We start from the raw sequence: 13104 nt of genomic DNA, 5'->3' as shown, positions 1-13104 counted from the left end.
TTCATAATTAATGTTACAAGAATTTTTATGTCATGTGTTCTCAAAGGTTTAGTATATTTAATAGGATTGAATTAAGTTTGGTGTATTCTGATGAAGTCTTTGGTTACTGCTGAAATCAACGAGATGAAATACATTTCTGGTTCATTATTTATGAATTTATTCATTCACTTGGCCTCAAGCAATTATCCAAGGTATAATGTCATACAAGTGGCTGTAATGTTTTTTTTGTGTGTGTGTGTGTGTGTGTGTGTGTGTGTGTGTGTGTGTGTGTGTGTGTGTGTGTGTGTGTGTGTGTGTGTGTGTGTGTGCGTGTGAGAATCATATCCTCTGGGTGGGTGGGTTATACCATGTTGAGGCATGTACCACCCAGTACACTTCTCATCACCCTACTTTACAAGGCATGCGGATGTCATTTACCTTAGAAGTACCTGTATACACTTGTCAGCCTTCTAAGCTCAGTGGCATGTGCAATAACTGCATAATACTATAATACAAATAATTAGATAGGTAGGAGGTTATAATCTCAATACTGACAACTATAGTAGTGTGTGAGAAGCATGTCCCCTGTGGGTGTAGGTTATACCATTTTAAGGCCTGTTGACCCCCTACCCATGGCATTACTTTAAAGAGCCTGTTAATGGCATCTGCCTCACTTGCAGCATGTTACACTATACAGCCCATACCAGTTATCTGTACAAATGTACATTGAATATCCAGATGTTTGCAACCTATACATGGTCTGTGTCCCCTAACAATGAGCATTCCTGTAATATCATTGCCAAATATGTCACAGTTAAAATAGTGAAACACATGCCAGCATCAGACATCGTACCTGAATGAAACATCATGCCGAGATAAAGTCTGTCACTCTATCACTTTTCCAGGTTTGTAGGAGCAGGAGATGAGAGCAGACACTATTTTTGGTGGGTTATCCTACTATCCATGAAGGCATTTGCAAGACTACTTGTTGGAAGAGGTCGTGTGTTATGTCCCAGACATATAATATATGTGGAGCATATTGTGTGTATGTAGCACTATAGTGCCTACAAATGGATACATAGGGTTACTAATATGTCTATTGGCAACTGTGTTTGTGTTTCTGTATGCACATCCCCTGTGGCTGCCTTTACTGTGTGTATGTGATGGCTTTTTCTATTCTGCTTACAAAGTATGCAGCTATTTCAGGACTACATCTCCCAAACTTAATAAGATCAACAAGCATTTTCATCAGTCCAGCAAATTTATTATAAAATGATATCTCAATCAGGATGCAATATCCAGCTGTTTTACACATTAAATGGAAGAATCAGTATACAAGATTCCAGTCTGTGGATGAAGCACTCTTTTTTCCTACCGTCTTTTCTTCATATAGAGGCAACGTACAATGGATAATGCCTGAAGTCTCTTCCTTAATGCATCATTCTAGAGACTCCCTGCAAGATAGAAATGATCTGGTAAATCTGCAGCTGCTTCACCTACAACCATTGCAACTTATCTTACATATATGAATCTATGATAGGTAAGGCCTAGGAGAAGTCAGCAGACAGCACAGATAGGCAAAACCTACAGCAAAGCAACTATTCTCAGATATTTCTGTGCCGGTAGCTAACAGTTACCAGCACTTTGCTAAAGTTGGTACCTAGTACCAAACAGAAACCACCAGATGGCCCAACATTTTTCCTAACCTCAAGAAATTAACTTTTTTGCACTGTAGAGCAATCTTGGAGTCGGTATGTTTAATTTACGGGGGACGTGGGGGGCAGAGCCCTCCACATGGGGGATAATTTATGAGGGATGCAGGGGGGCTTGCCCCCCTGCAGAAATGTAGTAGAAAGTGTGTTTGTTAGTTGGTGTTGTTTTAGGTGGAGATTATGTTATTTACATATGCACTGTAGTTTTCAATGTTATGAAGTAGACCTATATATACACACATGTACATACTCAAACTCTATAATTATGCAAACACGGAGAACAGGGAAAACATGAGAAAAATGCAAAATGCTTATTTTCTCTCTCTTTTCCACTTCTAATCTCTATTACATGATGCTGACAATCTTCCAGTGACAGTTTTCTGAGCATCGATCAACTGGCCAGTAATAAACAGTAGGGTGTCTCTCTCTCTCTGTGTCTCTGTATCTCTCTCACTCTGTCTATTTATATGTATATATATATATATATATATATATATATGTATATATATATATATATATATATATATATATATATATATATATATATATATATAAAAAGCATATATATGGGATTACTTTCTACTTTGACTTCTGCTCTGATATCCTAATTATTTTGTTTGTCCCAAAGTGTACATTCTTCTACCCTTTTCAGTAGCTGTATCTCCAGAGCTTGCCACTCTGCGATTTCTGTGCTGTAATATAGTGACAATGTTCTCACAACCATTTGTAAACCTTGATGTTCAGTGCTATTTATATTGCTAATTATAAAGTTAATTATGATTCTTCATATCCCTGTAAATATCTCAATAAACATAGGGCCGGATTCACGAAGGCTTGCACGGAGTGTAAGAGACGTGCAACACTCCATGCAAGCCTCGCGATCCAGGAACAGCCCTAAACTCCGTAAGAGATCAGCTAAACGCCTCTTACACGGACTGGCGGACATTAATACCTCACTTGCATTAGAAAGGTATGCAAATGAGGTATATTAGCGATCCACGAAGCAGAAACTAGTCCGTAGAGACGTGATTGCAGAAATGTACTCAGTTGACAACTGAGTACATTTCTGCAAAATCCACAATGGAGCGATGTCAGCTCCCAAAAAGGTTGCATATGAATCATAGCATGCCAATGGCCAAATATGTGGCCATTGGCAAGATAACCCCATGCAAAAATATTAAAAATATAATTCTTTTTTTTCGGCAATCGCCGATGTTTAAACCCAGTGCAGCCCCGCTGCAAACGGGCTGCGCTGCGCTGTATAAAAGCATAAAAGAAGGTATAAACCCACAAATGTGGGTTTCATGTAATACATGGAATGACAATGCAGGGACCAGCAGACCAAAACCAACATGGCCACCGTGTAGTGGTTGCTAAGGGGGAAGCTGAGTCTAAGACATGTAACTAAGCATTAGTAGGCAATCTTATGTAAATGAGGGTTAGGATACTGAATACCACAGTCACATAGCAAATGAGCACGACCTGAGTAGTGTAAGAGATATAAAAGGGGGAGGAATAGAATAGGAGATAGGTGACATCACTGGGGGGAATGGTAGAAAGAAACGCAGTTCATTGGAGGCCAGTGTAACATGACAGATGACAGGCACAGATCATGGAAAGAGGTGTGCCACTAGATAAGTCATGGAAAGACAAGAAATAGAAGGTGTACACTGTTACCTACACTAAAGTTTCTTGTTGGGCGTGGATGCGCACGTGTGTGCACAATGAACCGCGAGTAAGGCAGTGTGCGCGCGTGTAAGGCAGTGTGAGTATGTTGGAGGCTGTTGGCAGACGTGTAACACTGTTTGCGCGGGTGTACGCGCGTGTAAGACAGTCTAAGTATGTTGGAGGCTGTTGGCAGATGTGTAACAGTGTTTGCATGGGTGTACGCGCGTTTAAACCTGAATAAGTAGATCCTTAACCGTGTAAGCATGTGTGCACGCGTTTAAGCCACTGTGAGCGTGTTTCAGATAGTATGCAAGTTGCTCCCCCCTGAGCAAACAGAAAGGAAAAAGGAAGCAACAGAATTAATAGGAAGCTAGCAGGGATAACTGCTGAAGCTAGCAGGTGAAAATAATTAGAAGCAGGCAATTACACAGGCAAATTAGTAGCCCAGCCCAGCACTTAAAACACTGCAAACAGTACTGCAGGATGTTGTCATTAAGAGACACTGCAAAACAGGAGTAAGCTAATAGAAGTGAAAACTGAAAAAGCTGAACTCAGAGCAGAAATGCTAGGGGCTGCCATAGCTGTCTTAATGAGACATAGGCGACTTGCTGAGGGTGGTGACAATGCAGATGGTGCCAGACAACCCACAGTGAGGAGATGAAGAAGAGTGTACAGGCCCAGGGTCACCTACCATGGGTTACATGAGCTGGAGATAGTAGAGCGCTATAGAGTGGACAGAGAGCTCCTGCAGCAGATTGTTGAGCTGTGCAGGCCACGCCTCACATACAGAACCAGCAGAGGGAAACCCATCCCAGTGGAAACCAAAGTATGTGTTGGCCTAAGAATACTAGCAACAGGTACCTTCCAGAGACCAACTGGCGATATGATGGGGATATCACAGGCATCAGCCTCCAGGGTACTACACCAGTTCCTGGATGCCATGTCAGCACATCTCGGTGATCATGTATATTTCCCCAATGCCCGTGAGGTATTGGCCAGCAATATGCGTCTCTTCCAGCAAATAGCGGAATACCCTGAGGTACTGGGTGCTATAGACTGCACGCACATATGCATCAAAGCACCAGCAGGAGAGCGGGGTAGGGCCTACATAAACCGCAAGGGCTTCCCCCCCATCAACTGCCAGGTCATGTGTGACGCCCAGGGCATAATAATGAATGTGTGTGCTGGCTGCCCTGGGAGTTATCACGATTCCCACATCTGGCATTTGACGCAGCTGTACCAGACATTTGCCATTGGGGACATCCCACATGGACACCTAGTGGGGGATGCAGGTTATGCACTGGAACCGGGGCTGATGACACCCATCAGAAACGCACACACACCTGAACAGGAACGCCATAATGAGGCACACGCACAAACACGTAATGTGATAGAGCGTGTGTTTGGGCTGCTCAAGTCACGGTTCCGGTGTCTGGACACATCTGGTGGAGCCTTGCAGTACACACCAACTACATGTACCCAAATTGTCATGGTATGTGCTATGCTACATAATATGATCTTGCGAAAACAGCTGCAGCAGGACCAGCATAGGGCCGGGCCAAACAGCCCCCCACCATTGCCAAGGCCAGCACAGGCAGAGCGTGACTCGGAGGAGGAACAACCTGAGCCTGCCCCAGTAGGCAGAAGGAGGTGTGCCCAGTATGCCCTGACCTTGGCAAAGAGGCAACGCATAGCACATACATTGGCACAGTAGGAACCTTGGGAATGATACCCCTCTGACTCACTCATATAGTAACAGGGATGCCTAACATGACACAACCTGCTCTCAAACACGTACAGGGAAGTGTAATATGTGGGGGGGGGGGGGGGGGGGGGGGGGGGGGGGGGGGGAGGGGGGGGGGGGGGGGGGGGGGGGGGGGGCTCCTCCCCCCCCCCCCCCCCCCCCCCCCCCCCCCCCCCCCCCCCCGACCCCCCCCCCCCCCCCCCCCCCCCTCCGACAGAAAAGGCAAACCCTGCAAAAACAAAAAAAAAACCCCTTTTTAAAAAAAAGGGATGGAAATGGCCATGGTTTGGTTTTTAAGGTAAAATGTAAAAACCCCCCCAAAAAAAGTTAAAAAATTTTATTTTCAAAAAAACCTGGGGGGAAACCCTGAAAAAATTCGTTTTCAAAAAGATCCCATGATATAGGGATCGAATGGGTATGCGAATACCTATTAAATGGGGGTATTTCTCAACCAATGGTCAAACTTTATGAACGTATGTTTGAGTAGGTATTGGAAAATAATTTCATATTCTTTAATAATAAATTGTACCTTCAAACAGAAGGGGTAGCCATCGGTTCCCCTTGGAGGGGTTTGTTTGCGAATATCATAATGTTGCAGTGGGAAAATAAGTTTTTATATGATTCTTCTTTTTTTATACACTGCAGGTTTTATACTCATTTTTTGGATGATATGTTTATTTTTTGAGATGGCTCAATGGGGATGATATCTGAATTTTTAGCCTATATTAATGGGATAACAACATTTCTGAAATTTACTTGTCAGACCAATAAAAGAGAAATTGCTTATTTAGATGTAAGTTGAACTAATAGTCCAAAATTAAACAATGTACTTGTAAAAAGATATAACTGGTGAAACCAATAGTAAAACCACCATCAGCTTTAATATGACAAACAACAAGTACAAACACAACTGACTTAGCGCTTTCACCCAACTAGGGCATATGTTATTGCTTACACTTGTACAACATAGGAATATGTAAATTTAGAGTAATCTTCTATACACATATAAAAAGCAGATTTTTGACATTTGTTCTTATTGACAACAAGATTTTTTGCACCTTTCTAGATTTTACTGTAAATTGAGTTTGAAATAGGTGTGTATATTTTTTATGAATTTCTACTTGTTCCTTAGGGACAATATTATTATTAAGTAACTTACGATACAATGCACAATCATATAAACACTATCCGCAAAGGACATAGTGGTTATTAAAACATCTACAACCTAAGAATTCCTTTATTTACATTAGAGACATACATTATACTTATAATATTTCATTAAATTAAAAAGTGATTAACAATATATTCCTACAAACAAGATTTGACAAAAAAGACTAAGTTATATATAAATATAAGGATGGAACAACTCATGATACAGCATCTAGACATATCTAGACTAATTATTTCTTTATTACAAGGAAACAAAGATAATGATAAAAATGACAGGATTACCAGCTCACAAGCTGAACTATTTACTCTACATACTCCACCTGGTACTAATAGGGATAGAATTCATAATACATTCCCACTGAGAGTTAATGGAAACAACATTAACTCTAATAGAACAGGATTCTAACAGAGTAAATAGAACTGGAACAATGTTGTATGACATTGAAGATTTTTTAATAGCCCCTGTATTGGGTGAAGTACCAGGGAGGACCCAAAATTCTGATTTAAGGACACTTAATTCTCAGTTACCCAAATTTGAAAAATTAGCAAAAAAATACAAATCTCTACAGATGGACAATGTCTTTTTGGAACGTTCTATTGAGCTTAACCAAGTACCAAGAGGCCTTAGGATTTTCAAGATCCCTATGGGTATTGAAGCTAACTCGGAGGCATATGGGAATATGTTGGAGTTGTTTGACAGAACGGGTTTGGATTTGATGAGAATAATCATTAGAGACAACACCAGTAGGCTTGTCAATTTGAAGAACGATTTAGTTACACTCAAACAAAGTATCATTAATGACTTGTTGTTTGAAAACTATAAAAACAGGTTTGAAAAGATGATGGTAGCTCTAGACAAATTTATAAAAACTAGTATGGAAAGGAAACTAAGAAAAATTCAAAGAGATACAAATGAATATAAGGATAAAAAGGCTTACCCTAAGCCAAATACTAAAGAGGGACAGTGGGATGTAGATAGTAAAAGAAGAGACACTATGCAGAAAGAACTAGAAGATGTGGGTGGAATGCAAGATGATGTCGATGAGGGAGGGTTTTTTTAGAGAACCCATCCCCATTAAGGCGATCCGATCGGCTAAGGAACCAGGGTCAATCACAGAACCACATGGAAGAAAGAACACCCCACTGGCAGAACCAACAAGTAAGAGGCAACTGGAGGGGTGGGGGGCAGAGCAGGAACAATTCCAACATGAATTGGCAATACAGGGAGAACAACCATTACTGATAAAGGACAGTAAGAATCATATTACTAGCACTACAGAATTGGCATTGGACAGTATTGACCATTCGGTTGATGCCTCAATGAACAATGAGAATTATGATTCACTTGTTATGCCCCTTAGTTTAGATACAAACGTTGACAACAATGAAGGTCCAATTATCATAGGCAATGGATCATTTAACATCTATAATTTTCAGATCTGAATATCTCCAACAGTCATTTAAGTTTGATGAAAAAAGGATTCTCTTTTGTACCTAGTTTTAAACATGACATAAATAAGCTTATTATTAACCTAAAATTGTATACGAGACAACTAAATTTAAAGTTATACTTTTGGAACAAACCCAGTATTGAGAGGGAGAGGTGGATTAACACAGTCAAGAGAAGTAGTTTGTTTATTCTGCCACACAATCCTTTGGTACTAGCTTTTGAATGCTTATGTACCTCCCAGATAAGAAGAGTGGTTGAAACAAGATCGAGTTTTCACAAGAACTTGACACCTGCTTAAGAATTTTGTTTAAAGGAATTGTCAACAAATAGACAATACAGGGTTATGAAGCCTGATAAGGGAAGGGGGTAGTTATAATGTCAAATACAGAGTATTTGTGGAACATGCAGAACATACTGCAGGACACCGACACTTATGTTTTGGTGTCTAAATTTGATGCTCAGAGGGCATATATCAAGATTGACTGGTAAATTTATGATTTCCTGTGTGAGGGAATAATCAGTCAGGATGAATACAACTACTTGACAGTAGAACATCCAGTTATGTCCAGTATATTTGGTATTCCCAAGATACACAAGGACATTACCAACCCTCCTTTTAGACCTATAGTGGCAGCCAGAGGATCCAAAATGGAACCATTATTATCATACATAGTAATTTTTAGTAAAAATACTCTTGATTGTATACCACATATACTTAAGGATTCATGGCATTGCCTGGATTGCTTCAGGACCCTGTTAAGCTCTAATCTGGGGGATTTTTGGTACGTTACAGTTGACATAGTTAATTTATTCTCAGTAATACCTCAAGACATAGGTTTGGAATGGTTTTCCAAAAGTTTGGAAAATACAGTCGTATTCATCAAGTTAAAAGAAGTTTACTGGTAGATTTAATGCAAATCGTTCTGGAAAGCAACTATATTCACTTTGAGGGTGAATACTATAAACAGTCTACGGGAGTTGCAATGGGAGCTAGATGTGCTCCTATATTTGCCAACTGGTATTAGCCGAATGGGAGGACCAATATGTTCTGCCATCTATTTATGCATCCAAAATGATTATTTATTTAAGATTTGTGGATGACATATTATTTCTTTGGAAGGACTCTCGAGACGAGTTGGATGATTATATAGCCTATTTAAATCAAACCACAACTTTTTTGAGATTCACCAGTAAGGTGGGTAAAAGTTCGATTGATTTTCTGAATTTGCATTTATATACATGCAATGGGAAGATAGAATCAAGTTTATTCAGGAAAAAGACATACAGTAACACTTACCTACACTACGAGAGTCGCCACCCACATTACATTAAGAAAAACGTAATAAAGGGTCAGATGATTAGGTCATCCCGTATAGTAAGTGATGACATCACATTTTTAGAAGAAGTTGATACGTTAATTGATTTATTTACGGAAAGAGGTTATCCTATGGACTTATTAACATCGACCAAGAATGACATTATCCAAAGAAGGGGAACAGACTTTAAACCTATTCTAATAGATAAACAAAGAGACATAGAAAAAGCTGTTGAAAAACATCATAAACACACTGACACCCAGGCAGGGATGGTGCTGCAGTACAACACTATGTCTGGTAAGGTGAAGGAAATCATTGAAATGGGATGGCACAACACATTCCCTACAGATATGCTAAATGCTATAGGAGATGGCCCAAAATTTATTAATAGTAGGGGTGCAAATATTAAGGAACTCTTAGAGAGAATTCCTAAACCTGTTGGACAAAGACCTGCAAGGATGGCAAAATGTGGAAAATGTAAGGCATGTAAACATATCAATGATGGTCCGTATGTACAAGTTGGTAACTATAAAAGGTCCCTGGTGTGTCCAGGTTACTGTAATTGTAACACGAATATGGTGATATATGTGGCCACTTGTTTATCATGCCCAGCATTTTACGTTGGTATGACTACAAGGAAATTAAAACAAAGAATATTGGAACACACCAGGGATATAAAAAATAAAAAGTTAACTAATTCCTTGTACATGCATAGTAAGGACTGTTTGAATTTTAAAAAAATCATATTTTTTTGTCATTGACAGAATTTATACAAAAGATTTTGGGGGAGATTATAAAAATATACTTGAAGTTAGAGAATGCCTATGGCAAATTAGATTAGATGCCAGTACAAGACCTGGCCTCAATGACACTTTATCTTTGGCATGTATATTAAAATACAAAGCTTTTAGTATTTGATACATTTGGGTTTTTCTGAAAAAGAAAAATATAAGTGGAATTTTCAGGGCAAATGTTTTGTGACATGTTATTAGTAAACATTTGGATTGAATGAGCAGTAAAGTTTCTTCTGATTATTAAAATTGTGCTGTATTGTTAAGAGTTAATTCTAGAGATCATTACAGCAACTTTATCACATTTGGATGCTCATTGGTTGTAAAGTTGTTTGAATTCCATTTATTAAGGACTGTTAGAAATTTTACTAACTGACTCTGAGGATGCCCAAGTTGGGTGAAAGCGCTAAGTCAGTTGTGTTTGTACTTGTTGTTTGTCCTATTAAAGCTGATGGTGATTTTACTATTGGTTTCACCAGTTATATCTTTTTATTTAGATGTAAGGTGGGTTAAGGACTATAAGTCACAAACTTTTGTGTCTGAAATACATCGGAAGGAAACGTAGTCCAACAATTTTTTACACTTCAGTAGTTATTACCCCTTTAAGCAGAAAAGGGCTGTATTGAGGGGTCAGTTTGTGAGGGCAACCCATATGGTGTCATTAGTTCATGCCTTTTTTGATGAATGTGAGTTACTTAAGGGCATGTTTTTAAAGAGAGGTTACCCCCTGGAAGAGTAAATGAAGTGTCTTTAGAGGTGATTAATAAAAGGGAAAGGGGCCATTTTAGAGCTATTTTGCCCAGTGACCATACATTCAGAGCAATGAGACCTGGTATGCAGGTTATGGGCAAGTCCCTTATAGAAGATGACCTACATGTTTTAAACCAAGGGGAGGAGTGCGGGCCCAATAAGAAAATCAAATACCAGTCCACCTTTATTACCACCTATAATACTATGAGTGGATTGACAATGGATATATTATGTAAAAATTCGGTAATTTTATCCTCATGTAATAATTTTAGGGAATGGCTAGGGGAAGGACCAACCATAGTGTATAGGAAGAGCCAGTTTTAAAGAATTTGCTGGAAATGACACACTATGAACAACAGACAGGATGAATGGTTAAATGTGGGGCATGTAATGTTGGTCTCTACATAACGGAGGGCTCCTTTTCTGAAATTAATGGGATATTAGTGAGAACAAACAAAAAGTTTTTTGTCAAACTGATAAAGTTGTTTATTTTGCCAGGTGCACAAAATGTTCTGTCTTCTGTATTGGGAAGACTGAACATAAATTTAAATTTCCTGTTTATGAACATTTGAGAGAGATAAGGCTTCATAGTGAAAAAAATGCCTTAGCAAAACATTGCAGTTGTGATGAAGGGCACTCTTTTAATTATAGAATCTTTAGTGGTTGATCTTAGGGGTGGTCCTTGGCATCTATGACTAGAGATACATGAAGCCTTATAGCAGTTGAGAACTAATGCTATGCATTGGCCAGGCATTAACAAGCATTTATCTTTGGCTTGTTTTTTAAAAATCAAAGCATTGGATAGATGAGTATTAATACGCACTGTGAAGGTATTATTTTATAGTATTATTGTGTTTTATTTAAATTTTAAATAACATGCATAGATATTGAGAATGTTTTTAAAATTTATAATGCTTTTAAATATTGGTTTATTGTGAATGGTTCTTTTTTCTTAGTAACACTATTTAAATCCACTCTTCCTGACTGTGTGTTACCTTGATAAAGTCCCTGAGTGTCAGGGATGAAAGTGCTTGGATTTCTGTTATTGTGTGTGATTAAAAACCTTTTTGAACATTTAAAGTGCTTATTTATTATCTTATAACTATTTGATAATTTATTACTACTTCGGAGTACATTCGTGGTTTGTTCCTGTTACAGAAGCTTTTCAGTTTACTATTTTATAGGACCAGCCAACATTATTCTATATGTCCCTTCAGCACAGGAGCATTGGCTCTTAGCCGCTGCAAATGGCATATATGCCTTGGACAACCCATCTGTATTTAAGTCTCTGCAAAAAAAAAAAAAAAAAGCCATAGAGCCATTACTCTTACAGAGAGGTTTAAGTTGGTTTGTGGTTTGTTGAGACATTAAAGGTGGTATAATTTGTGTTTAGAGCAAACTCTATCTCCAAGAGATAATATTTCAAGTTAGTAAGGACTCAATTAATGTTAAAACATAATCTATAGCTGAGTAGACTATTTTGGCATTATTTAGCTTCCTAATAATGTAGCACATGGAAAGATGATCATCATTAGATCACTGTTGTAATAATGATAACTCATGGGATATATCCTGCCAAGGATGCCATTCATAGGATGTTTATTATGTTATCAAACTTTTAAAAGTTCGAACTTCATGTAGTCAAAGTCATATGATCAAACATTTAAAAGTTCAAAAAGCAAAAAAAATAAATAAATAAATAAGTAAACAACGGAAAAAAATACCTGACCATTTTAAGCAGGGAGACAAGCCCCCCTGCACCCCCCCACACCCCCTGCTCTTTAAATATACCAACTTCGAGATCGCACTACAGTGCAGGAAAGAGAGATCTTCCCATTCCGCACTGTACAGAGATCTCCGTTGAAACATTCAAACTTTTAAATGTTCGATCATATGGTCTCGACCATATGACATTCGAACTTTTAAAAGTTCAATAACGTTATATGCACCCTCACTCATCTGTCCAGTCTACAAAAGCTTAGGCACCTTCCTTTCATGCCATATCTTGAGCATAAGAAAATGACTGCATAGTCATATTCAGGGGATGCACAAACATAAAAATCCTCAGAATTTTCTTGCTGTCAGTCTGTGAAGCAAAACTTTCTCAGGATCATGGCCCATCAACCATTCAACCTGTTCCAACTACATTTATTAAGGACAGATAAATACCCCATTGGTGATCCTCCATTTTTCAGTTATATATGTTTTCATTGTAAAAATTTATTTCATGTCATCCAAGAGAGAAAAATGTGGCAGTGGTCAACAAATCCCTTACAGATAGACATACTGTCTTTTTGTTTAGGTCCAGAACATAATTTGTCTATGCTTGTACCTAAACTTTGCAAAGCTATTTGTCTCCTTCAAGCTATATTTGTTAAAAAACATATCCAGGCTCTAGCATGTGCTAGCATGGTTTCAACATTGTCTTCTTCTGCCATCCCACCTTGGATCAGGAAAAAGTCTAATACGTTGGAAGAGGACACACGTATACCTTCCTCATTCAATCAATCAGTGTTGAACAACT

This window comes from Protopterus annectens, chromosome 8.part0 (genome assembly GCF_019279795.1).
Source record: "Protopterus annectens isolate FY-2018-M chromosome 8.part0, PAN1.0, whole genome shotgun sequence".
Classification (NCBI taxonomy): domain Eukaryota; kingdom Metazoa; phylum Chordata; order Ceratodontiformes; family Protopteridae; genus Protopterus; species Protopterus annectens.
This window is presented reverse-complemented; position numbering follows the sequence as displayed.